Source organism: Vespa mandarinia, chromosome 1, assembly GCF_050613455.1.
Source record: "Vespa mandarinia isolate Hongniang chromosome 1, ASM5061345v1, whole genome shotgun sequence".
Taxonomy (NCBI): domain Eukaryota; kingdom Metazoa; phylum Arthropoda; class Insecta; order Hymenoptera; family Vespidae; genus Vespa; species Vespa mandarinia.
Genome location: NC_140810.1, coordinates 5092501 through 5119296, shown reverse-complemented (window position 1 = coordinate 5119296; position 26796 = coordinate 5092501). Strand labels below are relative to the sequence as shown.

Sequence of the window (26796 nt, the reverse complement as noted above, 5' to 3'; positions counted from 1 at the left end):
GAATAGAATAAATGATATGATAATGAAGAAAAGAATAAGATCATACACAATGAACGCGTTTGCATGGCTAGATACGTAGGTGGACGTTGAACGCGATAATTTATACAAAAGGAAGAAATAGAAATTGTGAACAGCTTATCATCGTCTGTCGAAACATTCTTTTGAGTAATATCCACGTTGAGCGAGTCTCCGCTTATTAGAGATCATCGTGATAGGGATGCTGATTACAAAGTCTTCAAATTATGTCGTAACATCTCTCTCTCTCTCTCTCTCTCTCTCTCTCTCTCTCTCTCTGTTTCTCTATTTTTCTCTTTTTCATCTAGTAATACCACTTCCTCGTGAGCCACAACTAAGATAATTATCATTTGGACATCTCCCAGGAGATGTCACGGTTCGAACAAATCTTACGATATAACTCGCGCTTTCGATTTTTTTTTCTTTTTTTCTCTTTTTTTTCCTTGCATTTATTACATGCTATTTCGTAGCTCCTACCACTATCCTTATATATCTTACAAGAAGTCAACAATCGGTGTATGCTTTCTTCAAGGATTTTCGGTGGTTTCTTCATTTTTATAATGAGTCCCTATACTGTGTGACGTTTTGCCACAAACTGTTTGTTCTTTCCAACAAGTTACACGGACGTTTGATTACTACTTCTACTTCTAATTTTACCAACTTTCTCTCTCTCTCTTCTCTCTCTCTCTTCTCTCTCTCTCTCTTCTCTCTCTCTCTCTCTCTCTCTCTTTCTCTCCCTCCCTCTTTTTCTCTATTTTTTCTCATTATTCCTACAAATTTATTTATTTTCTACAAGAAGAAAACCTAATAGAAAGATCTTACTTACTCGTCAACTACTTCTTCTACCATCGTTGCCCTTTAAAAGCATATGTATCATTATACCGAGCAACATGCTCGCGCACGTCTGACTATCGTTTACCCTCTTCCCTTTTCTCTCTTTTTCCTCCTCTATTCGAGAGAAACACGAGATCTTACGCAAGACGCATGCTGCATCCTCCAGCTTGGACATATATATATATATACATATATTCATTTACATATATACGTGTATATATATATATATATATATATATATATATATATTACGCCCGCAGGTAGAATTAAACTTTACTCGAAAGATTACTGACCGAGTACTATCTCTTGACCTGATTCGATTATGTCAAAAACGTTGATAGATAAAATATGTCGATATAAAATATCAAAATACTTTTACTATCTCGATTTGGCTATTTAATGATCGGAATAACCATTTATAGTAAATTTCGAATCGAATCGATGTTTGGGACTTTTGTGTTTCTCAATTGAAAAATTTCATTGCAAAACTCATCCATGGTATTTTCTTCATTCCAATTGATGGACACTTCAGATTCCTCGTCGAGTTCTTCTTGTCTCCAATGGTAGAAGAAGGCGGTCTGACGTAAAAGAACGTTTCGCAAGCAACTGAGAATACGTAAGTACACTGATCGCGCTCGCCAAACGAGTATAACGACCTGACTGGATTTTTCCGAGGAAAGAAAAATTTATTTCCCTTCTACCGACTCGATATAACGTTCGAATTTAATAATCATAGCTGTCTAACGCGCATATGTACACACGATCTATTATAAGTATGAATCACCATTTTCGCACTTAACTAACGATTAATTAACTCGCATAAAGATCATTATTATTTTGCAATAATAATATATATTTCATTTTTCAACATCATAACAATCAAATTATTCTCAATATTTTTAATAAGTGATATATCTTCGAGTAGCAATACAAATTATATCACCGTACGAGACTTTTCTCTTCGTACGAACTATTTTTCTTAACGTAAATCGTATCTAATTATACGACGTTTGTAAAAGGGAATAATAAAAAGAATAAAAATAAAAAAAATCATTTAAGAAATAACTTTCGTAAGAAAGGAGAAAGATCGATCAAAATAAAAAAAAAAAAAGAAAAAAAAAAAAAAAAAAAAAGAAAAGGCAACGTTAATACATATAGACGAATTTTACGATAGTAGTAGTTATAGTGAAGAAATAAAAAAAGTATCGGAATGATAGTATCTATCTCGTTTATAATTTACGAGCAGTGCGAGAAAAGTAAAGAGATGAAGGAGAGGAAGTTTAACGAGACGAGCTGGTAAAACGGATTCTACGTGCCAACGCCAATAAGAGGAAAAGAGATCACGAAAAAAAGGAAAGATAGAGATCGAGTAAGAGATAGATATATAAATAGATAGGGAGATGAAAAGAGAAAGAGAGAAAAAGAGAGTAGAAATGAAACAGACTTCCCTCTCGCCGTCGTTTCAGTTTCAGGTGGCTGCTCGTTGTACCAGAACCGACACCGGTTTTATGACTCGGACCTCTCACTACTTGTTCAACGTCACATACAATTCTTGGCAAAAGTCGAGCATTGGAATCGAGCCGAAGTTGCCAACAGCCACCATAGAATTTATTCTTACCCCTCGACAAGTAGTATACTCGGCACGTTCGCATTGTTTCCTTCGTCGTCGATGTCTCCGATCGATTATCGCGTTCGCGTTCAAGGTCTTACTCGATTCAGGTTTTATCTTATATATCTATTCATTTAACTCTCTTAACTCTGTTTATTCTCCAAAAGTAAAATATATTTTTTAACTTATAAAAAATTTATCCATCTAATAAATTTATATAATATTTTATTATATTCTATTAATATTCTATTTTTTTTTTCTTTCTTTCTTTCAACTAAATAACTTGACAATGTCGTGATTATTCGATCGATATATTTTTATTTATCTCAAATCTTTTTCATGAATAATCTTTTAATGAATTATTTAGGTATAATCATTAAATAAATTACCTCGAGTTGTACGCCAAAAAGATCCCTCGATCTTCCGGGTCTTGACACATTGAGATTTTGCATGTTGGCTTCACGTTCGACCAAACCCATTTCCGTTAAGTATCTGTAAACATATTATATTGACAATATTAGCCTTGATTTGTATTACACTTAAAAGAGATAGTGAAAGAAACCAAACTTTGTTTTTCCTTATGACGTCAAGAGAAAAGAAATAAATTTCCTATATTGAAAGTCCCTATATGTATCCTGGCAACGCTTTCTGATTTTTCGTGATCCATTCGATCATTACGATTATCCTTATCTTCAACGATATATTCAAAAATACGCGTGCTTCGATGAATGAAAACGATTATTTTTATGACGTATAAATAAATAAGCAATCATGTAAACATTATTATTTTATGTAAAATAATATTATTATTTTTATATTAGATATTCTTTTATAATCTTAATTCTAAATAATACAAGCTAATGCAAAATTATTCAAGAAATACCATTCTAATCGTTGAAAGATTAACAAGTTTAATCATGGAATTCATAGAAATAAAAAAAAAAAAAAAAACAAAAAAATCAACCGGATGTTAGAGAAGATACTGAAGCTCGTATATCAAATGCGCTTACGACTTCAGCCAAGACGTTAGCTTGAACTTGATATATGAAACTTTCTATCGCTGACAAGAGCTCAGACGAAATCCTTTTTTTTTCTTTTTTTTTTTTTGCGATATAGAAAAGAAAAATAAAGCATGCGAGCTCGTCCACGAGAGTGATTAAATGTTTTCTAAGATGCACATACTTTTCGCAATTCGTTTAACTTTGTCGTAGCTAACAACTAATCAGGTTTTTTACGACAAACGTATTTAAAGATAATTAGAAGAAAATTACCGCACGGCAGAACGAAAGCAAGAATGCTATCTTTAGTAAAGGGTGGATAAGAAAGAGAGAGAGAGAGAGAGAGAGAGAGAGAGAGAGAGACAAAAGTGAGTTGGCAAATGACAATGAGAGATACAAACGTGCGAACAATACACAAGAACGAAGATTACAATGTACGAGATTACCGTTACACTCTAGAGAAACAACACAGAGAGAAAGAAAAAGACAGAGAAAGAGAAAGAGAGAGAGAGAGAGAGAGAGAGAGTATAAGAGATAGAAAGAAGATAATTATCAATAATTAATCGTTAGACGAAAACACACGGTTACTCTCAGCTTTTCCTATTATAGTTGGTAGTTATGAAGAAGAGTGAGAAAGATAGACGATCGTCACTCGCACTTCTCTTTCCTCTTTTTCCTTTTATTCTCATTCTCTTCCTGAACGTTTCTTTATCTTTCCTTTCTCTTTCTCTCTTTCGCTCTTTCGCTCGTGCGAATCACGAGAAACGAAGGTCGTTTCCAGCGCCGTAATTACCACCAGGATAATCCCATTATTTACAATACTCTTCGTTACTATCCTTTCTCTCTCTCTCTCTCTCTCTCTCTCTCTTTATTTTTCTTCCCTTTATTCTTCAGTATCCGTTTGGCTTTGTCGAGCGAACGTTGCTTCTTTAATGAGTCATTAGTGGATTTAGCAAAGAGGATGAACGATAAATACATCGATTAAACCTGAACGTCTCGTAATCAAATCGAAGAAGAAGCCAACGTTGGCAATTAGTCTTTATTCGAAATATTCGCTTTATTTTTTTTTGTTTCTTTTTTCTTTTCCAATGAATTTTCACACAATGCTTCAAAGCGAACAATTTATATTATTAATCGATTATTTATATTTAAATTTATTTATTATTTATATCGTAACGATCTATATTCTAACGACGGCAATAATTCGATCGCTTTGTTATAATGCAAGAAAAAAAAAAACAAAAAAAAAAGAACAGATTAGAAAGCAAAATAGATATTCTCGTCTTTGATGAAGAAAGTGGCCCTTTCGTTGGACGATAGCGAAACAAGGCGGAAGTGAAAAATCTTATTTATATTTAAATTTATTTATTATTTATATCGTAACGATCTATATTCTAACGACGACAATAATTTGATCGCTTTGTTATAATGCAAGAAAAAAAGAAAAAAAAACAAAAAAAAAAAAAGAAAAAAAAAACAAAAAAAAAAGAAAAAAAAAGAACAGATTAGAAAGCAAAATAAATATTCTCATCTTTGATGAAGAAAGTGGCCCTTTCGTTGGACGATAGCGAAACAAGGCGGAAGTGAAAAATCTCAATGGCGTATTACTTTGAACAAGACGCAAGAGGTAACGGTATCAAGATACGGATCATTAATCCTCTTTCGATCTACGATCGAGCATTCTAATGCAACCGCGCAAATCCATTATTGCAGCTAAATCGTAAAATCGGCTGCATCATCCAGAAATTCTCTTCTTTCGATTTCCACGCCGTTCTACCGTGAACATGTTGGCTAAGTTAACGTCGCAAGATCTCCACAGCTGTTCGGATAACACTCGAAGGAGATTACGAGATCTATCTTTGCTATGCGTTAAGACGTAACGAAATAATTTCACTTCGGCTTCTGGTGGGTCTTCTTCCACTTACAGTAAAAGCCAAAGATTAAAATGATAATTATATAACCACTTTTACGATAGCTTACCTCACGATATTCTCTCCGTTAGAATGGATTAGAATCTTTTTTTCTTCTTCTTTTTTTTTCTTTTTCTTTTCTCTTTTTTTTTGTTTTTTTTTTACATGGAAAAATAAAATAAGGCTTAACCAAGCAACAAACTCGATAGAACCGATCGATCTCACTTTTCAAGGAGCACTATAATTAATATTCCTTTCTAGTCTGTTCGTGTCGTTTGCTCGTTCTCATATGTAAACGAAAGAACGAAATGATGTTTCGGATGGTGACACGTTGAAGAGTAATAAATAATAAATTTATTACTTATTACTCTATTCGTGTTCCCTTTTAAGACTTTAGAAATACTCATTTCACGTCCAATGACTGATATCGCTTAATTATTTATGAGTCCTTTCGATATCTACCATACTTTATCATACTACTTTTATTTATATATTACCTCAATCGATACGCAACTATGCATTATTATGCAACTTTCAATGGAAATTTTTTATATTATCAAGAATTATATTTTCAAGCGAAATGTCGTTTTGATGTAATTAATTCCCGATTGAAGGAGCAAAAGGTTAAGGATAAATTTTAATTAACTTTTGCGAGATTTCAATATGATTAATTGGCCGTGCTTTCGTTTCCTTTTTTTTTAATGAAGACTGATTAAACGTTATAAAAAATAAAAACAAAAAACAAAGAAAAAAAAGGTTAAGTGACTCCCTTTGTTAAGGTTCACCTCTATTCCTTCTTCGTTCAGATACTATCGTACATTCTATGACAGTTTCGAAGCAAGTCGAGGGAAAGTTAGACTTAGCCCGTGATGTTTAACTTCCTGGAAAGCGAAGAAAGGTTGCTAGTAAGGGACGAGGTATTATAATTCCTGGAATTTTCTAAGCATCGCTAACGTTAGCGTGCACCCGTTCGCGTTCTCCGAACATGCTCTAACTCTAGGTACAAGCTTACCTTTCACGGGCTTTCCGATGCAGTTAAGATAAAACGAAACGGTAATACAGTTGCTTCTCGATACTCCATATTCAACGTAATTGTCCACGTTTAAAATAATCTAATGGTAATTAAAAGATAAATCTGAGATAAACAAATTACTAAACGATACGATCTTACGATTGAATACGTTCCTTTCGTTTTTTTTTTTTTTTTATTAATAAAAACGAAAATAAAAACAAGAATAAAACTGTCGATATAAAAAATTTCGACATGAACGATTAATGGGAAGAAATTACATATGTATGTAGATATAGATAAATAAGTAAGTAAATAAATAAGTAAACACGTTTGATTCGCGATCTTCTAAGTCTTAGATCGAAGAACCCTGACACACATTACGAACGCATTTCCCTGCGAATGAAAACGAAACGGCGCGTTCCGCTCGAAGATAACGACTTCGATGAATGAACGATGCACGGTTATATAGCGAAACAAAAGGGAAACTACAACATCGCCCGACTTATGGAACCAGTCTGACTCGTTTCTACGATACCTCTTTCCTATTCCCTCGATAAGATCGATCTTCTAACATATTTATTTATTTTTTTTTTTCGATTCGATGGAAAAAAATTCGTCTTTTGTTCTTTTTTTTTTTTTTTGGCAAACAAACGAAAGATCATTGCGGTAAAAGGATATCGATGTATCGTCGATAGAAAAAAATTGATCTCTTTCGTGACAAATAAAATCACGATTAAATATAAAACGATCTAAAAATAATGAAATATTATTCAGTGACGATCGTTCGATCGAGACAAACATTGATTCCTCGTAACGATCTCCATCTCATAAAATATATCCAAGACGTTGATACATACATACATCATGATGCAATACCAAAGTCTTTGTTCATAATTAGTAGTAATTAAGTTGCATATATAAAAATAACACGAGATACAACAAGGTATATAATTACCGGCAAAATAGCATCTAGTGTGCTCGAGTTTAATAAAGTATCTTATTTTTTTCATTCATTTTTCTTCTCTCTCTCTCTCTCTCTCTCTCTCTGTTTCTCTTTCTCTTTTTCTTTCTCTCTGTCTCTCTTTACTGTATATTTTCATTGTAAAAAAAAAAAAAAAAAAGAAAAGGTACGGTGTCTCTACAATCTTTATTCTCTTCCATGTAAGCAGAGTCAGCGTAATCAGAGAGTGATATGCATCTAAGAATCACTTTATATTCGAATTGACGTTAACGACAAAAAAAAAAAGAAAAAAAAAAGAAAAAAAAAGAACTTAATTTCAATTATCATTACGGAAACGTATAAATTAAAATAAAATTGAACGACAAATAAACTCGATCGTAGTTCCTTGAAATTCCTGTTAATTGAAAATCCAAGAAATGTTTGTAACTTTTAAGAAACAATTTTTTACACGACTTTTGAAACAAAACAGAGAGAGAGAGAGAGAGAGAGAGAGAGAGAGAGAACATTTGAATCGATCTATGGATGATGATTAACATTACCGGTAGTTTCCAAGTAGGTTACGACTGCGTTGAGATAAACGACCGATCGAGTCCAGTGGTCATTCCTTGACCTAGACGACATGACATTAACCCAAACCGACCTACTCTCTTCCTCCGGTTCGTCCACACGGTTCGTTCCACCATTCTACAAGTATGTACGTGATGTCATGAGAGAGACATCTAACTTGTCATCAAATATATGTATATATACATATATATATATATTTTTTTTTTTTGAAGGATTCCGATTTAAAGGAATAGTCTCGTTATATATCGACAATAATGAAATATCTTTTTTCTTCTTGTTTTCTTTTTATTTTGATTTCTTTTTTCTTTTTTTTTACATTTCTTACGAGATACAAACAATTTCTCTTTCTCTTTTTTTCCCATTAAACATTTTCAATTCTTCCAGATTATTATCCGTTAATAATACCTTTAACGTTTCGCAAACTGACATAACGTAATAAAACGTTCAAACGATAAACCTTTTTCTTTTGCTTTTTATTCACATTTATATTGTATCGCTCGATGTCGAGATTTCCAAACTTTTTTTTTGATCCCGTAACACTCGATATTTTTGTTGAACGATCACCTCTTATTCAATATTCGTTAAAAATTTAACTCCAGATATATTATATAAAAGAGAGATTTTGTTTCGATATTTCAAGCTTCATTCGACTGAAACAAAATTAAGCAATAAGCGATGTCGTCGAATCAACCATACTCTCATTTAACATGAATAATATTTATAAAATTTGACGCGTCTCAATAATTCGATCGTATTCATACCGTCACATGGTGATCCATGAATTTTTTTTCCATGGAATTTTAAGATGTTCTCGTGGAACGAACTTTGAGAATCACTGGTTTAAAGTATTCGATCGTTAAGGACGAAAATTCTTTTGGCGTTCAAGCTCGTTACTAATTATTAAGAGGACTAAAAAAAAAAAAATGAATGAAATAAGAAGATATTTTCTTTGATTACAAACAACGACCGGTATAATTAATAATAACGAACAATCGGATACACTTTGTTCGAGTGTAGTTCATCGAAAAAAAAAAGATACTACAAGAATTCGTTCGCTTTTGCTTAAAAGTTTCATCTTGGTCTTTTCGACCATCCTACGTTGTCTTATCGAAAATACTTCAGCTAACGACTTTACCAAAGTGCCACTAATTAGGATTGTAAAGTTCTCCTCGGCTCTTGGGCACCTTGGATACTGGAATATATATACTTTTTCAGCATAAAACGCTTCGTATTTCACAAAACTCGTTTATACACCTGCGATCATGCGATCGTGCATGATCGAGCCTTATTAAATCGGGCGTGAAATCTATTCGAGTGCGATTCGAGTTAATCGTAAAGGAAAATTAACCGAAATGCGCAATGGCTTAACGTTTCTCTCTTTCTCTCTCTTCCTCTCTCTCTCTCTCTCTCTCTCTTTCTCTATCTTTCACTTTTTGTTTTTTCCCTTTAATTCTTTTTTTTACGAATAGAAAGAGACTTAATATTCGTTCACCGTTACGTTTACCGAACGCAATCGGCAAGGTTAATAGGCGAATGTAATGACGTCGAAAGGATTTAATCGGTTAATCCTACTTGGATTACCTTAATCGTATATTGAAATAACATGAACTGCAATCCATTAATCTTACGGGGAAATAACGAAAAATATATAGATATTTAATCGAATTTATGGAAATGAAAAAGAAAAATGATATTAGGAAAAGGGATAAAGTTAAGAAAATTTATTTTTCGTACAGTAATTCAATTCTTTATATTTAAATGGGAACTTATTTTTTAACCTACGTACTAACGTTTGACCTTAGAAAACCCGTTTCTAATGAAAACGGAGAAGGATAAGGAAAGGGGAGGCGCAAGTATATAATTCGTGCGAAATGCCAAAAGCGAGAACACGAAAGGTCCGTAAGGACCTGCCCTTCGTTTCTACCCTTTCCTCACTTTCTCGACCTTTCATCTTTCTCCTCCTTCTACATCGGCGAACATTCAGGATAATTTCCGAGGCGACTTTTAAAACCGCTTCGACAAAATAGCCGCCAGTTCTCGGATCTCATGCGGTTGATTTCAAGCACGTTCGCGGTAAGATGGCAGATTGTTAAACGTACCTACCTCTTGCAGGTCAATGGATCTAATTTTCGTAATGCCAGAACGTTAATCGGAATAAATCGAATTTTAATCCATTTCATACAAACGTTTGCGTTTGCTTGTCCTTTTTCTATCAGCACACTGAAGAATACAGAAAGAAATAGAAAGAAAGAAAGAAAGAAAGAAAGAGAGAGAGAGAGAGAGAGAGAGAGAGAGAGAGAGAGAGAGAGAGAGAGAGAGAGTAGAATAGAATTTGTAGAAAAAAGATAGTAATAGAAGAACAATATCTAAAATCGTAGAAGTATAAAAAAAATTCGTACAATAGTCTATAAATTCCAAATATTCTTAAGTATTTCGTTTAAATCCTTAAAACTATATGTTATTATCTTTCGTCATCTATATTCGCATATAGGAATATTAAAACTTTTCTAATCATTTGATTTCTAATCATTATGATTAATTATACTTTTCGATATTTCAATTAAATAGTACTTGTTAAAGGATAAGAAATGTGTTCTTTGGGAAGTTCTTTGATGTCCGCACGAGGAACGCGCGACAGGAAGGGTAGGAAGGAAGTTTTCTATCGATCCAATGGCGGTATTTTGAGGTCAGGGCGCTGCGCCAGCACTGCGGCTACCGGCCACCGTCGAAACCATCCTCGACGTCGACGTCGAAGTCGTCCTCCTCAACGGCGGACATCCGATAAACTCCCTCCTCGTACTCGTCCTTCTCCTCTTTCTCTTCCTCCTCCTCTTCCTCCTCTTCTTCCTCCTCCTTCATTGCCGTTAGTAGCATTAGCAACAGCAGAAGCAAAAGTAACAGGGCCGACGGCACCATCAGGGTGGCATCTCGCGTGACGGTTCGCTGCATTTTAAAAAACATGGCGCACTGATCGCGCGACTGTAATCATTCGACTTCTTTCTCGGTTAGCCGCATTGCGGACTCGAATTCTTCTATATATTGAGAAAACGTTTTGCTTCCTTTCCTTCTTTTCCTTCCTTCTTTTTTCCTATCTTCCTCCTTTTCTTACGTCTATGAACTCATCTTAACATCCGAACTTTTTCATTTTCTTTTTCCATCAAATGAACTTTACGTCGTACTGCTATTAAAAACAAAAAAAAAAAAGAAAACAAAAAAAGAAAAAAAAAGAACGCAACCTCTTTGTTCGAATCCTCATCGTTTCGATGGAAACATTAAATTACGAAAGATGATGGGTGAAAGAAGAGGAGAGGTGGAGAGAAGGAGACGGGAGGAGAATATTGGCTTAATTTGAATTTTAATTCGAGTGGAATTTCGTAATGAAACGAAATTATAGTCGCGTCAGCTAATTCAAGGAAATCAAATCGATATCCTTTTCCCCGCATAACCGAACACTTTTCGTTGCAAGGTCGTGAAGACTTCCTCGAGGATCAATGACCTTTCTCTCTTTCTCTCTCTCTCTTTCTTTCTCTCTCCCCTTCCCTCTCTCTTTCTCTCTCTCTCTCCAATTTCTCACGGTCCCCGTTCTTTCCTCCTCCAACTCTCTATCTCACCGTACGGAGTAGCACGTGCAAACCGAACGTAATTCATTTCTCCTTTCTCTTTTCGACGGTATTACTGCTATAACATAGCCGAGAGAGGAAATTTACCCCTGTCGGTGCATGTATGTACATACCTCTATCCATTTAAATGCCTACGTTTTGAGTTGAATTATCGAATACGTGGAGTCATTGCCATGGTTAATAAATGAAATCGAATTAACTTTTTTGTTTTTTGATCCCTGTCAAATTATTTTCTCGTAAGAAAATAAAGCTTTTTAAAATTACAAAAAAAAAAGAAAAAAGAAAAAAAAAAATTCTAATATATTCACCGAAACCTCGTTTTATATAATTGGAAGTCATCATATACTTGTTCCGACAATATGTAGAGCATAAATAGTAAAAATGTAATTTTAAAACAAATTGACATTCACGATTTCCTTCAAAATTACATTGTTACATGATTAAAATGAATCACAACGTAAATAGCTGATATTATTCAAGTACTTATCAAACGAACAAATAATATCCTTTATATTCCTACAAAGAATTTTAACCGATATAAAAAATATCGTAATTATATAAATTGATTGATAATAACAAGAAAAACAAAACAAAATAAAAAAAAGAAAAAGAAGAAAAGATTTCTTTCTTAAATACAAATAATCGTAAAAGTCTATTTCGACTTAGTTTGCTTTTAATAAGATGGTAACATTCGAAAAGATGTACGATATGGATATAAAAAAAAAGTAATAAAAAAAAAAAAAAAAAAAAAAAGAAAGAAAAAAAAGAAGAAAAAAAAAGGAAATGAAAGAAAGAAAAAATAAAGAAGAAAACGGAAAACGTTAAGATGAGACAGGAGGGGGGAGGAGCCGAGGGTGGGGAAAAAAGAACTAAAATTAATAATATAAAAGATAGAATGATAGGATAGTTCGATGCGGCAGAACGTGCTCCCTGTATTAGAAGTCAAGATAGAGAAGGACGTGTAAGGATAGAAAAGGAACATATCCCATAACCTCCACCTTGGCTCGTCGTAAAGTTCGTCGGTGCAATAAGCGAACGATAAGTCTTTCGTCCTTTCTCTTATACTTTGGCGTGCGCGCGTTCGTCGCACACGCGTTAACAGAGTAAACGTCCTTTATATATGTAGGTTTAGACGGGGCGCGGTATCGACACCTCATAAAGCAACAGGGGTAAGTCGTTCTTTCTTTTTACTCTCTTGGCTGGTGTGTCTACGTGGCACGTAATAAAAAGAGCATACGCATCGTGTACTTTTCCAGAACGCGTCCATTACGCGCGAGGCGCGTGCGACTGAATAACACACCATGGACAATGCCTATAAAAAGTGTTTCCCTTAGCTTCTATCACTGTGTCTATATATGCAGATATTATTAAAAGTTGTTTGGTTTCTCTTTCCTTTTCTTTTTTCTTTTCTTCTTTTTTTCGTTTTTTTTCTCTTTTTCTCTTTTTTCGTACAGACTTATATCGAGCAAGTAATAAATCGTATATATAATATATCTGATAGTACGAAAGGATAAATAAAGAAAATCCCGTATCAAATATTTTTCTCTTATAATATATTTCGACAATATACGATAAAAGTGATAAGTGATTGAATTTTATAAAGATTTTTCATTTATATCACTTTCATTATTACTGACACATAAACAAATATATTCTTAATATATATTTAATATATAAATGAGATATTTACTCGAGATTACTTGATATATATAAATGTGTTATTGATAAAAAGATATATTATGTGGATACAACTATACGAAAAATGAAAATAGGTTTAGGATATTAGGAATTAGTAATCTGATGAATTTGCATGAATCGACCGACTTATCTCTCTAAATTGAAAGAGAATTTCGAATTTTCTTTTCCCACGAGAATGAAAGAAAAAGAAAAAAAAAAAGAAAAAAAAAAAAGAAAAAAAAAAAATATTCGATGTTACGAAATTAATGGAAAGCGGAGGATTGTCCATAGCGTTTCGAGCGTGCTCGTTTCAGCCCGAAACGCTATGTTTTGCGTCGAAACTTTTGGTCGCGTCAGGAAAGCCGAACAAAGAGACAGAGCGAACCGAGAGACGCGTTCCGGTGGTCGTCCCTATCAGCTGGCTCTTCAAGGCTGACGGGACAAGTGGGCGTCACGCATGGGAGATTTTTGGTCGCGCGATCGAATCGTCCGGTAAGCATTTTTTCGTTGAAACTCGCCTGAATGAATGCACCACGTTGACTATAATCGAAAAGCAACCAAATCGTTTTGTTGCTTTTTCTTTTTAAGAATGTTATCGAAGTATGAGTTATAAATCGACGTTTAATGCCGCTTTAAGTATCTATACCTATATATAACTCATGTACTTGTGTATATATATATATATATATATATATATGTATGTATGTATATATGTATATATGTACATCCACCCTTAGCGAATTACGATTTATACGATTTACCGAGACCGCTTCTGATCGATGGCAAAGCGATTGCCGGCACGTAGGCGGTTCACCACGTAGCATAGGATGTATAGTCACGTGTTCGATTTAAACGCTTAACCGAGAAACGAACGTGTGTGAGGACGAAACGTGTGCCCTATAGAAATGTAGACGTGTACGCGCGAGTAAAGCAAAAAACTTTACGTGGGGTATACGTGGACATGAATGACCGCATGACGGCATATGACTATTTTTTTCTTGTCGATCCCATTCGATCGTCTTAGACACCTACTTTTCCATATATCCGTATGGAGTACTCTTGTGCGTGCAAATTTTTTATAAATATATATATATATATATATATATATATATATATATATATATATAACTAAGACCTACATACGGTATGATATAATAACACATATGATGTATCTATAAATTATGCAAAATATATATACTTATATATTTACATATAAATATAATATATGTGCATTATATATTCCGTTTACTGTGGTTTAGGGTACATGACCGTATATATATATATATATATATATATATATATATATATACACACACACACATACACACACACAACATTATCTTTTTTAACTCGTATATGAAAACCTATTCATCTTTCTCTACTGTCTTTGAAAATACTTAAAAATTCGCTCCATTTTATCTTACCCTCTCTCCGTTTACTTTTCTCTTTACTCTTTCATCTATTCTTTTTCACGTAAGGAACATTTCGTGTTCATTAGATCGGAACCGCGAAAGTCATTTGGTCATCTGCTTTACTCTCCCCTTCGCCACGAAGATAGAGCAGATGTCGAATGTATTATCTACAAAACTAACGATCGCCTTCAACGTGTCTGCAACATGACTCGTCCTTTCAGGAGGATTATTTAATGATTATACGAAAAATGGATAAGATAATTTATCATCGAATGACCTATATATATATATATATTCATATATATATATATATGAATCAGGATTTATCTCTTTTCTTTTCTTTTCTTCTCTTTCCTTCTTCTTTTTATTCCTTTTTCCTTTTTTCTTATCTCATTAGATATTTTTTATTAACATTCGAGTAAACACAGAAACAATGTATATCCACATTGATATCAAATCGAAATGGACTAATTAAAAAACTTCAATAACACTGTTTAAAGAAACTTATTACTAGTTCTATTGGTCCTATCAATGAAAATCTTGATTGCGTTTAAAAATGACGATGAGAAAAGTGGGTTCGTGCCTTTAAAGATAAATAGGTACATATTTCCCTTTCGTCGGCATCGTCCCACGGAACGAAGCTAAAAGCAAAAGCCAGGATAGGGAACTATGGTGGTGGCCTAGGCAAGCCGGTTCCGTTTTCGACGTCGGAAAAGCACGCTTAATAATATTCTCGTGACCCGAGGCTGCTTAGTCGGGAACCCCAGCGCTGTTTATCGATCCGTGAACCAAGTCACGCTAACCGGCCCTCCAACAAATAGAAGACTCTTTCCATGCCGAGGTTAATTCAAATCTCTTTTTTTCGTCTTATCGAAACTTCGCCGATAGGTAAAGTACGTACATATGTATGTACGTTCTCTGTATGGGAGTTATTACAGAGAAAACAGAAAAAAAAAAAAACGAAAGAAAAAGAAAATATTACAACGATATTTGGTTTCCCAACCTAACAAGAATTATAGACATAGAGATTTTAAGGTAATGAAATTAAAAAAAAAAAAAAAAAAAAAAAAATTAAAAAAAAATAAATAAAAAGAAGAGTGAAAAGAAAAGGAAAAAAGAAAAATCAAACTTTCTCTTAAAGGATGTTCGAAGGACTCCGAAGATAACGTTTTATCCTAAAGATCCAACTTTCACGCACTTTCGTGGCTGAACAATTTTATATTCCTCCCTTTACGGATCGGTATCAAGAAACGTGTTTCGTGGTAAGGCCAACTGCGTGCGGTTACGAGGATCTCGCTTCCTTCTCCTCCTCCTCCTCCTCTTCCTCCCCCCCTTTTCCTCTTCCTCTTTCCTCTTCTTCTGCAAGAAGGGTAGAAACTACGGAGTTGTAGGGGTGCCGGTAGAGGTGGGTCACGCGAAGAATGGGCGGAGATTCCAAAAATAGGACCATTACCGATAAGACCTAGCCCAGCAGAGCGGCATAGGTGGGTATATATCGCGAGTTAGGCGATGGCAGGTGATAAAGCGCGGCAAATGGGCTGAACTAAGGGGTTTAGAGAAGAAAGGAGGGAGGCTAGAAGAGAAAGGTAGAGAGAAGAGCAAGGTAGGACAAGAAACCTGCGATAATAGTGTGAAAGCCAACGATGCTTGCGAACCGGGCGAGGCAAAAGTCGCGAGGTGACATAAACGAGATGTACGATGGAAAATGAAATAAATGGGGTGAGGTTATTCCTGAACCGACATTGCCCGTCTGTCCACACCTCAATGCCTTCCTCTCTGATCGTCGGCTTAATTGAATAGAACGATCCAATGTCATTGCCCGTTAAAACCTTCCTTTCCGTTTATAATATTATTAAATTAATTAGATCATTGAGAATTTTCTATCGATGATTTCTTTTTTTAAATCAAATTAACTCGCAATAAAAAGAAAAATTCGTAAATCTTTCCAATTACGTCAATAAATAAACATCCTGTAATCGATAGTAGAAACGTTCTACATAACGTCGTAGAAAATTGGAAAGAACGTAAACGAGTTTGACTTTGAAGAAACGAAGATTATCATGTTCGCCGATCTATCTGGAAACCTAATGATTATAACTATTCGATATTATAAAAATCCGAGTTAAGTTTAAAGCGAAAGAATAGAAAGAGAGGAAGAAAAAGAGGAGAAAGAAGAGGAAGAAGATGAGGAAAAGAAAGAGAAGGAGGAGGAGAAGAAGAAGGAAAAGGTGGTGGTTGTTTTAGTAGTGGAAAGAGAGCGGGGATCGATGTGCGAAGGTAGGAAAGGAAAGGAGGGGATGGAGAAACGACACAGGAAAGGTTTGAGTGGCGTTTCTACGAGGGAATCGCGTGACTACTCACGGATCAATAGTTTGCTCGTATACGTGGGTACACAAGTCGGCTTCTACGAGCGTTACTTTGGGCGCTGGCGCTTCTGTCGACGAGGGTGACTCGGCGAAGGGCAGCAAAACGACCAGGAGAAAAGTATGATAAGGGAATGAAGGAGGCCCAGTAAGAACCCCAACGAGTCAAATCTACGCTTCTTACCCGTCGTCTGTGGACATTGTACACGTGTCTATACTTTCTCCATCTGCATTATGCAATACGATCATTTTCTCATCATTCTTCCTCGATGACGAGCCCTCGACAAATGATCTTTTTTCACGGCAAATCAATTCGACAACTCGCACTAATATATTTCCGTGATAAAAAGTCGAGTCTTTTTCTTTTCTCTTTCATTAATTAAATTCAATCATATATGGACTTTTTACAATTATGGTATTTAAATTAATCCGTATTTTTGATTAATTATAAATACTCTGATATAATTTAATTGCATTAATACATATATAAAAATTATTTTTCTCTAATAATAAATAATAATCGTAGAACGATCTCAGATCTCAGTTTTTCGATCTATTATATAATATTATTCCTCTATTAGGTGAGCGTGCATTGCTCGAAATTGGTAGGCCGTAATGACATGTAGACAGAGGCGGATTCACGATCTAGGAGGTCTCTTTCCCAGACGTAAAGCCCTGATTTTCCAGTCCGGTGCGAATTGCATTATACGGCTATCTCTACGTATATATTACGAAATGCGTTACGTCGAAAAACACGGACTACAGCGTGAAATCTATTTAATAAAAGATCTTATGCGAAGATTTAAGACAACGTTCCGATGCCAATTGTTTTTAATTGTTCTAATATCACACACACACACATATATATATATATATATATATATATATATACCATTTTCATCAAGATAAGAAATCAAACGTACTTTGATTTTCTTGATTTATGATTTGTTATAACAAACTTATGTTAGCATAAACTACTATCCTATCCCCACGAATGAAAATAGAACGAAATAAAACGTAAATGCTTCGGGAAAGCAAGTACATAAAATAAACGAAGCGGAAGAGAGAGAAAGGGAGAGAAAGAGAGAGAGAGAGAGAGAGAGAGGGGAGGGGGAGAGAGAGAGAGAGAGGGGAGGGGGAGAGAGAGAGAGAGAACGAGTGTGGCGAGCGTAAACTATACATCGGCAGTAATGGCAGGCCGTATCGATCGAAACGAAATGTTCTTGGAAACGTGACAAGCTTCGAGTTGTTTTTGCTCGTCCATTTATCGGACGTGTGGCGTGCGTACGAGCTTATGAGCTCCGACCGTGTGCTTTTTTCTCTCTCGCTTTTTCCACCCTCTCTCTCTCTCTCTCTCTCTCTCTCTCTCTCTCTCTCTGTTTCATTCTTCCATCTCTCCTTCTCTTCTTGCTTGCACCCTTTCCTCTTACTTCACCTGAACCATCACTAATGTACGCCCGTATGACGCACGGAGTCTCACGAGAATACATTAAAGGGTGTCGTATGTTATTCTTAATAAGGGTAGACCTACGCTCGATTTATCGCAGACTGTCTACCCAATGTCTAATATCTTATTAGAAAGGCGTGCAAGAAAGAACTCTCTTATTCGTGAATATCTGACTTTTAGACTCACTTGTCTACGGGTTCTTACAATTACATAGGGTGTTCCTTTACTTCCTGCTACGTTTACGTAATTGACGAATAGTTATGCGATCGTTAAAATACATCGTGTTATTCGATACTTCCTATTAGATTCGAAAAAAAAAAATTTCGTTTCCATCGAATTAACTTTATCGTTATCTTTTATCCTTAATGAAGTAAAATACTTTCATGTCGATCGGTCGATATAATTGTACTCATTGGAAATTTCTAATTCAAAAAAGCATAAAATATATAATCTCTTTTTCTCGTGATACCCTATATCATTACATCGTTTTTTTCTTTTTTTTTTTTTTTTTTTTTTTGTCGATCTCTAATAACGAGTGCACTCTAATAACGAGTTCGATCTCACGTTGTAAAAGTAATATAATCTCGATAAACGAAATTGATGAGAAAAAAAAAGAAAAAAGAAAAAGAAAAAAGAAAAGAAAAGAAAGGGAAACTTATCATATTCTCGATTTCTTTGGCGACGAATAAATAAATAAATAAATAAATAAATAAATAAAAAAAAGGAATAGTCGCTAACTCAGCGGCACAGTTCCTTGACGTGCATTCGTGTTTGAAATGATCGATGATGAATCTTTTTATGACACTTTCTTTAAGAAAGTCGTTCCTCCATCGATTAACTATGGTTCTTATTTCTTATAAATTCTATTCTTTATAAATTATATTCATTCGCGTATAAAACACAACATTTTATGCAAAATCTTATCGAGAAAAAACACGAAACCTCGAGTGATCGTACCCCCACCCCCTCGATCTTGTCACCATGAGGAGGAGGAAGAAGAGGAAAAAGAAGAAGAAGAAGAAAAAGAAAAGAAAAAAAGAAAAGAAAGAAAAAACAGGACAGGTATAAATAGGTGAACGAATTTTGATTCGTTCAAAGGTGCTGACGTAAAAAAAGAGTAGTTCGTCTCAAATTGAATAGTAAAGATGATCCCAACCTCTTTCCATGTTCAATCATCTTCGAAAATCTTTTTGCGCCTTCAATAAAGTTTTTGAAAAACTTGGAAACATGACTTTGAAGTAAACTTGAAGATTTCCGCACGTACCGATTAGCCGGATATACTTTCCAAGCAGGTAAGAAGTTCCACCTTTTCGAAAAGATCGTTGAGATGCGATAAAAAGAGGAGAGGACGCCTGAAATTCTTACGAAACACGTTTTCTCGAGATCTGTCAAAGACGTGACCCTCCAGTTATACTGACTTGATTGGGTACGCTTTCTCTCTCTCTCTCTCTCTCTCTTTCTCTCTCTCTTTCTCTCTCTCTCTCCCCTCTTCTTCTTCTTCTTCTTCTTCTTCTTCTTCTTCTCCTTCTTCTTCTTCCTCTTCTTTCTCCGAAAGCTCTCAGATATTCCGGAATCTGAGGAGTCCAAGTCTCTCGTGTCACGCTCACCAAGCCATTCCACCGATTCGATCTTTCCAGCTTCATGGTAAAGTCAGTGAATATTTTTTTAAAAGACACTCCCAGACAAAATGTTTCAACCGAGTATATATAGAAATAAAGAAACACGCGTGCGCCGAATCATTATATCTTCCGGCTTGATTATACTCGGCTTCGTATAATTGACGATGGTAACATCAAAATTATGTATGTAGTCTCGTACCGAGCAACGCGAATCTCCGAGGCTATAGAAACGAAAGGAAGAAATATGTATGAACGATGAAAGAGAACGATAAAGATAGAAATAGAGATAGAGAGAGAGAGAGAGAGAGAGAGAAAAAAGAGAGAGGGGAAAGAGAGAAAGAGAGACGAAGGTAAGAGTATAAAATGTATATAGAAAAAGAGATGGACGAACAAACCGGAAGTACGGCCGCGTGGTCTCGTAGTTCATTCAAGCTCCGCTTCCAGGTTCGCTTATATATGCTCCACACGTACGTTTCTCGCACACGCGAAACAGCCTCCAATCCCGTTTCCACGTTTCCCTCTTTCTCCCTCTCTCTCTCTCTCTCTCTTTCTCTCCTTTTCTCTTCTATCACTTTCTCACTCTCAGTCTTGCTCGCGGATCTCTCGTTTACTCACTCTATCGCTCCTTTAGCTTTTCTTTGCCGTTTCTTCTCCGTTCTACTGGTTCGAACAATAGAACGGCGATGCCATAATACACGCCAGAGGGTGATTAATAATTCCAGGTGCAACGATGAGCAAAGCCAGCCACGAAATCCGAAACATTTCCGTCTTGGTGCAGTAAGTTGCTGCTGCTGCTCCTCCTCCTACTGCTGCTGCTGCTGCTGGCTGTTATTGCCTTTACTATTGTTGTTACTATTGTTGTTACTATTGTTGTTACTATTGTTGTTGCTGTTACTACCGCTTTTATTTTTGTTACTCCAATTGCTTTAATACGCATCGTTTGCCTTCCACTTTTTAATCGTTCACAATTGAATATATTTCTATAATGATTTTATTACAAGGTAAAATATAATAAATTTTATTCTCGCAAAATTCGTTGAAAGTAATTAACATTTTTCTTTCGTATGAATATTTCCAATTAATTTCTGTCCTTTATTATTCGTTTTATATATATACATACATACATATATATATATATATATATTTTTTTTTTTTATTTATTACGACAAATAAAGATACGTGGTTATCATATTTTCTTAGAAAATTTTTAAGTTATAATTCAAATATTTGAAGATTCTAAAATTATACGATTCATTCAGTGTACAAAATAAATCAACGATAATTCTTCGTTATTACTCCATCACTAATCGACATCATGACGAATAAAAGAAAGAACCAATCGTTAATATTATTTAATAACACGAAAATTACTGGATAAAAACTGAATACGACTCGTGCAAACTAAACAAGAATTGTTTTTAATTAGTCGAAGCCGACGTAATACGTACTAGCTTTTACGAATGAACATTTCGAGAGCGTTCGGTCACGCCCCTGACGAAGAGAATCGTAAATTTACGGTTGGCGAGTCATGAGACGGAAACGAGGGAGCATCAGGTGTTGGTGGACCCACCTGCTCCCGCGCTCCTTCTTCCCTATTTATTCTCTCTCTCTCTCTCTCTCTCTCTCTTTCTCTCCCTCTCTCTTTCTCTCCCTCTCTCTCTCTTATTCTCGATCTCTTTCAATATCGTTCCACTTTTTCTCTTGCAATTTCTCCTTTGCAAAAAATTAACTTTTTTTCTTACGAAAAACAAGAAAATTTTCGTTTTTCTCCTTTCTAGGAAAATCATTATAACTTCTATACGTTATTAAAATATTAAAAAGAGATTAGATTCGTTCGACAATGAATATAAATAATCAGATAAAACAACTCGATCACTTTTTCCAACGGATACAATAATAATATTAATGAAAATACTGAAAACTGATAGAAAAAGGATATATGGTTTATAGGAAAACAGGTGGGTTTGTTGATGGAAGATAATGATCTAACACCTACAAAGGGGTTCGTAAAAAAAATTGCCTGAAACTAAAGCATCGATTTTGTCTCACAAAATGCAGGGTCAAGCCGTTATTACCTATCATGTCACCTCTCTCGATAATACGTTCACGATACCGAGTAATCCTTCGTGATGTAGTATATCTTGCTGTTGACATCAAATATCGTGTTTTACATCCGTAAAAGATACATTGTAAAAAATACACGCTTTTTAAATTATCATTTATATATATATATATATATATATATATATATATATAAATATATTGTTGGAGACGCAATCAACGGTATTAAAAGATATCAACTTGAAAAAACGTACGTCATTTGTGATATTCATCGATTAATTAAGCTTTATAACCTATCAACACAAGAAACAGAAAGAAAATGTGACATCGATCTACGCACGAATAAAATCTATAATTAGAGAGAAAATAAATAATTTTTAAAAATCGATAAGAAAAAGAATGACTGGACATATTAGAAATAGACATGTACCGGCGCGACGGGGCGATCGTATTTTACGCATGATCAAATGGAAAATGGAATGAAAGGCAATTTCGCAAGGCGGAAGGGGAATCCTAGACGTTCGATCTTTGAATAGAAACGCTATTTCGCACCCCCCGCCGCATGGTTGAACGGACGTGGATCGTTCGGCTGACATCATTTGCTCGGACATACAACTAAAAAAGTTGAATTCTTTTTATTTGATATTCGTGTCCGTCGGTGAACACATTCGATTTGCTTCTATCTAATTCGATATTTTATATGAAATCCTTCAGATTTTTCTTATGGATATTTATTAGGACAATAACGTTCAATGGCAAATTATACCGTATATAAAATTCTTTTATATAATAAATCGAATTAAATGAACGAGCAATATCAAATACGTTCGGTTTTTCAAACGAAATAAAGATTTTCTTTCACCGACATCCTTGCGATGTAACTTGTCGATACGGCTCTCGCCTCTCTCTCTCTCTCTCTCTCTCTCTCTCTCTCTTTTTCTCTCTTTCATCAATCGTCGATTCAAATTACTCTGTGAACGGATAGCAGTAGCCTAGTTACTCTCAACCGAGTGCCGCTTTCGATTTCCGGATACTTCCTGGACGGTAACTGATACAGCCTCGCCTTTAATTGCCTTCGAACATTTCCGAGAGAAGAACTTCTTCTCGAGGTTGCCTTTAACCTACAATACCTTACTCAAGAGATATCAAGAGAAATTATTTCAATTTTACTTTTAGACGTATGATAAATACATGGTCGTAGTTCCAACGATGGTGATGGTGGTGGTGGTAGTGGTAGTATTGGCGATGGATAGTGATGGTGGTGAATTGTTGGAATTAAATGTCAGTAATATTAGTTCTTTTCACTCTATCATGGGTACAGGGAAATCAATTTATTCCAACGATTACAAAGTAATAATTTAGGTGTATCGCTAACTTTCAAATAAATTAACTTGGTGCCTGGTTGCACGCCCCAGGTACCACGATACTAAAAAGGACAGAAAAGGATAGAAAGAAAGAAAGAAAGAAAGAAAGAAAGAAAGAAGAATTCGAGCCAATATCGATTCGCCTTCTTATTCTTTCCTTAGTGATAATAGAGTCTATAAAGGTGTGTATCTCTTTCTCTTTCTCTTTCTCTCTCTTTCTTTCTCTTGGTCTCTATTTACATACATATATACGACATTCGTATCTGAACTCTCGACGGAGAGCAAGCGATAAAATTAATCTTCTCTTCGTGACATTAGAACGACGCCAGTCAGCGAATAATTGTCGGCTATTTTCGACTCTGCAGTATAATTTCTGCGACCCTATTATTTGGTTATTCGTTCTCATGGTTTCTACGATCACGAAGAGATTTCGATTATTAATTCGACAGTTTCCTACGTAGGATGTCATGAAAAGTGATAGCCCGATCGTGAAGAATGAATTAACGATCATGAATAAGTTAAAAATTGATGTCTGTATTCATGTCGAATCATTTTGAAATTAAAAATAATATATTCCAATGAGCAAGCCATTGTTACTTTAGTTATCATTACCTACGTTTTAAATAATTCATTTCTCAGGCAATTCCATGGAGAAACGTTTTATTAGCCGCGCTCTAGTTTATCTAAACTCTATCGAAATCACTAATGTCAATTATTAATGCCGACGTTCGACGTAGTATAACGAATGAAACGTATACGGTCGAACGTTTAGAATACAAAAACAATGTTTGCACTTATATTGCCTGTTTGTTTCTACACCGTTGACATAGAATATTAAATATCATCGAACATCGAATTTTCCTTGAATCATAATAGAATAAAGTTCAGATATTACGTCGGACGTATTTAAACTTTCATTTCTCTTGGACTTAATCGCATAATTCACATAGTGAGCGTGTGAAAGCGAAGTTACCGATCTACGTATTTACATGCATACGTATTCATAAAATATTCATTATCAATGTCCCGAATCGATGGATGGAACGTTGATGATGACGGTCGTAGATATCTTCAAAGGAACTCAAATAAATTAATCTAACGCATAGAAGATCGATAGGATCGATTTACCTGTCACCCTCCAAGATTAAGGTCACTTTGATGCATACCATTACAATCGTGTATATATACATACATATATACATATATATGTATATATATACATATGTATATATATACATATGTATATATATATACATATACAAATATGTATAAATATGTATATATATTCTACATACGTATATATATATGTATATATATACATATGTATATATATATACATATACAAATATGTATAAATAAGTATATATATTCTACATACGTATATATATATATATATATATATATATATATATATATGTATATATATATATATGTATATATATATATATACATATATATATATATATATATATGGAACACATCGAATCAGAAGGAAAAGGTAAGAAAAGGAGAACGAAAGAAGAAGGTCGATGTTCTGCAAATAGGAATCGATCGATAAACCTATTCACAATGATAATCCATTCGAGGAGATATAGAATTAAAAAAAAACCTTTTCAAAGAGGAATTCTTGCGAACGACTTTTAACGAATTTTCCCTTGAAATGAGTATGGATGCCGTAGAGGTTGAAATAGAAGAGATGAGAAGTAAAGAGAAAGAGAGATAGAGAAAGAAAGAGAGATATATAGAAGGAAAAAAAATAGAAGGAAAAAAACGAGAATGAGTGAGCGGAGGTTGATAGGCTGGCCGGTCGGCTCACAGGTGCCCCCGGAGCGTGATCCATAATGGTGGCGGGTGGTGGCGGCAGTCTTGTATACACGAGGAGCTGGCATGGCAACGGGGTCGATAAATACCCCGGCACGGCAGCGACTTCCGATTTCATCGTTTCTGCCATGCCGGCATCGCAACGAGCTCTGGCATTCGCGGTGAGCACCGTAATAATTCCCTCTCGACGTGGCATCAACACGCTTTTTTTTTTAACCCCCTTTTCCATCGTCCTAACCCCTTTCCATCCCTCGAGCAAAAAGCCATCCTTTTCTTTTTTTTTTCTTTTTCACTCTTTTCTCCTTCGTCCCCTTCCTTCCTCCTCCTCCTCCTCCTCCTCCTCCTCCTCCTCCTCCTCCTCCTTCTCCTACTCCTACTCCCCATCGAAGAGTCCTCTTGGAAATCATTCCTTCGATCTACCATATTCGTTATTTCCCTATACCTTATCGTATTTAAATGAAAGTCATGTTCGAAATTTTCAACAAACCATTAGCGCCTAATCGAATATACAATATCACGAATTAGAACATTCTGTTGAATGTTTAAAAATCTCTCGTTTTGAAAAACTTATTCCACGATATTTCGTTATTTCTTTTCTTTTTTTTTTTTTATAGTTTATTCTCGTCGGTTCTCTCGTGACGATAGAATGAACGAACATACAAGAGAGCCAAGGGCAATTAGCATGTTTTACGAGCGATTTAGAAGAACAGAGACACGAAGAAGTGTTTGCTCACGAAGGGTAAACCTGTATCGTTCTTGGAGTTAGAAGGGATCATGCGATGGAAAAAAAGAAATAAAAAGGAAAAAGAGATAAAGATAGAGAGACAGAGAGAGAGAGAGAGAGAGAGAGAGAGAGAGAGAAAGAGAGATAGATAGATAGATTGGGAAAGAGAGAAAGAGAGAGAGAGAAAGAGAAAGAGAAAGAGAGAGAGAGAAGTGGTAGAAGGTGTTCGACGTGAAGGCCATAATTATAAGAGTTAGCAAAGCAAAGATTTCATAGAGGCAGCAGCCCTCGCGATCGTCGTCGATAGGAACTCCTTATCCGTGACAGGTGCGCACCTTCAAGGAAACGTGCCCACCTCCTCCACCTCCGCACAAGATTACACACCGTTCCTTTTGTTTTCTTCTCGTTCAGTCACCTCTCAGTCTAAGTAACGATGAATTCTACTGGTATAAACGAGGTATACCAAGGTAGCACTGATGATCTTTAACAGTCTCCTTCTCGAACGCGGAAGACATTGCAATAACAAGGAGTAACGATTTTATCATGACAATTTTCAATCGATACGATACACGTGAGATCCGATTTAATTGCATTCGCTGACGATTTATCTACCGATAAATTAATCATTCGCTTCGCTTTAAAATACTTACATCACGAAGATACTAAAAAAAACTTGATAACATCTACGTAATCTATCGAATCATCATCGTCATCGTCATCGTCATCGTCATTATTATCATCGTCATTGTCGTCGTCGATAACATTCCTCGTAATAAATTCTT

At 35.1% G+C, this 26796-nt stretch overlaps 1 long non-coding RNA gene across 1 annotated transcript in view; it reads right to left on the bottom strand.

Annotated features, from left to right (window-relative positions):
• Positions 1 to 2917: 2917 nt before the first annotated feature.
• Positions 2918 to 26796, bottom strand: part of LOC146873269 (uncharacterized) — a 36261-nt gene continuing 12382 nt past the window's right edge. Inside the window, exon 4 of the long non-coding RNA XR_014983498.1 lies at positions 2918 to 2950. This is a non-coding gene — a long non-coding RNA (uncharacterized LOC146873269). The remainder of the gene's footprint in view (positions 2951 to 26796) is intronic.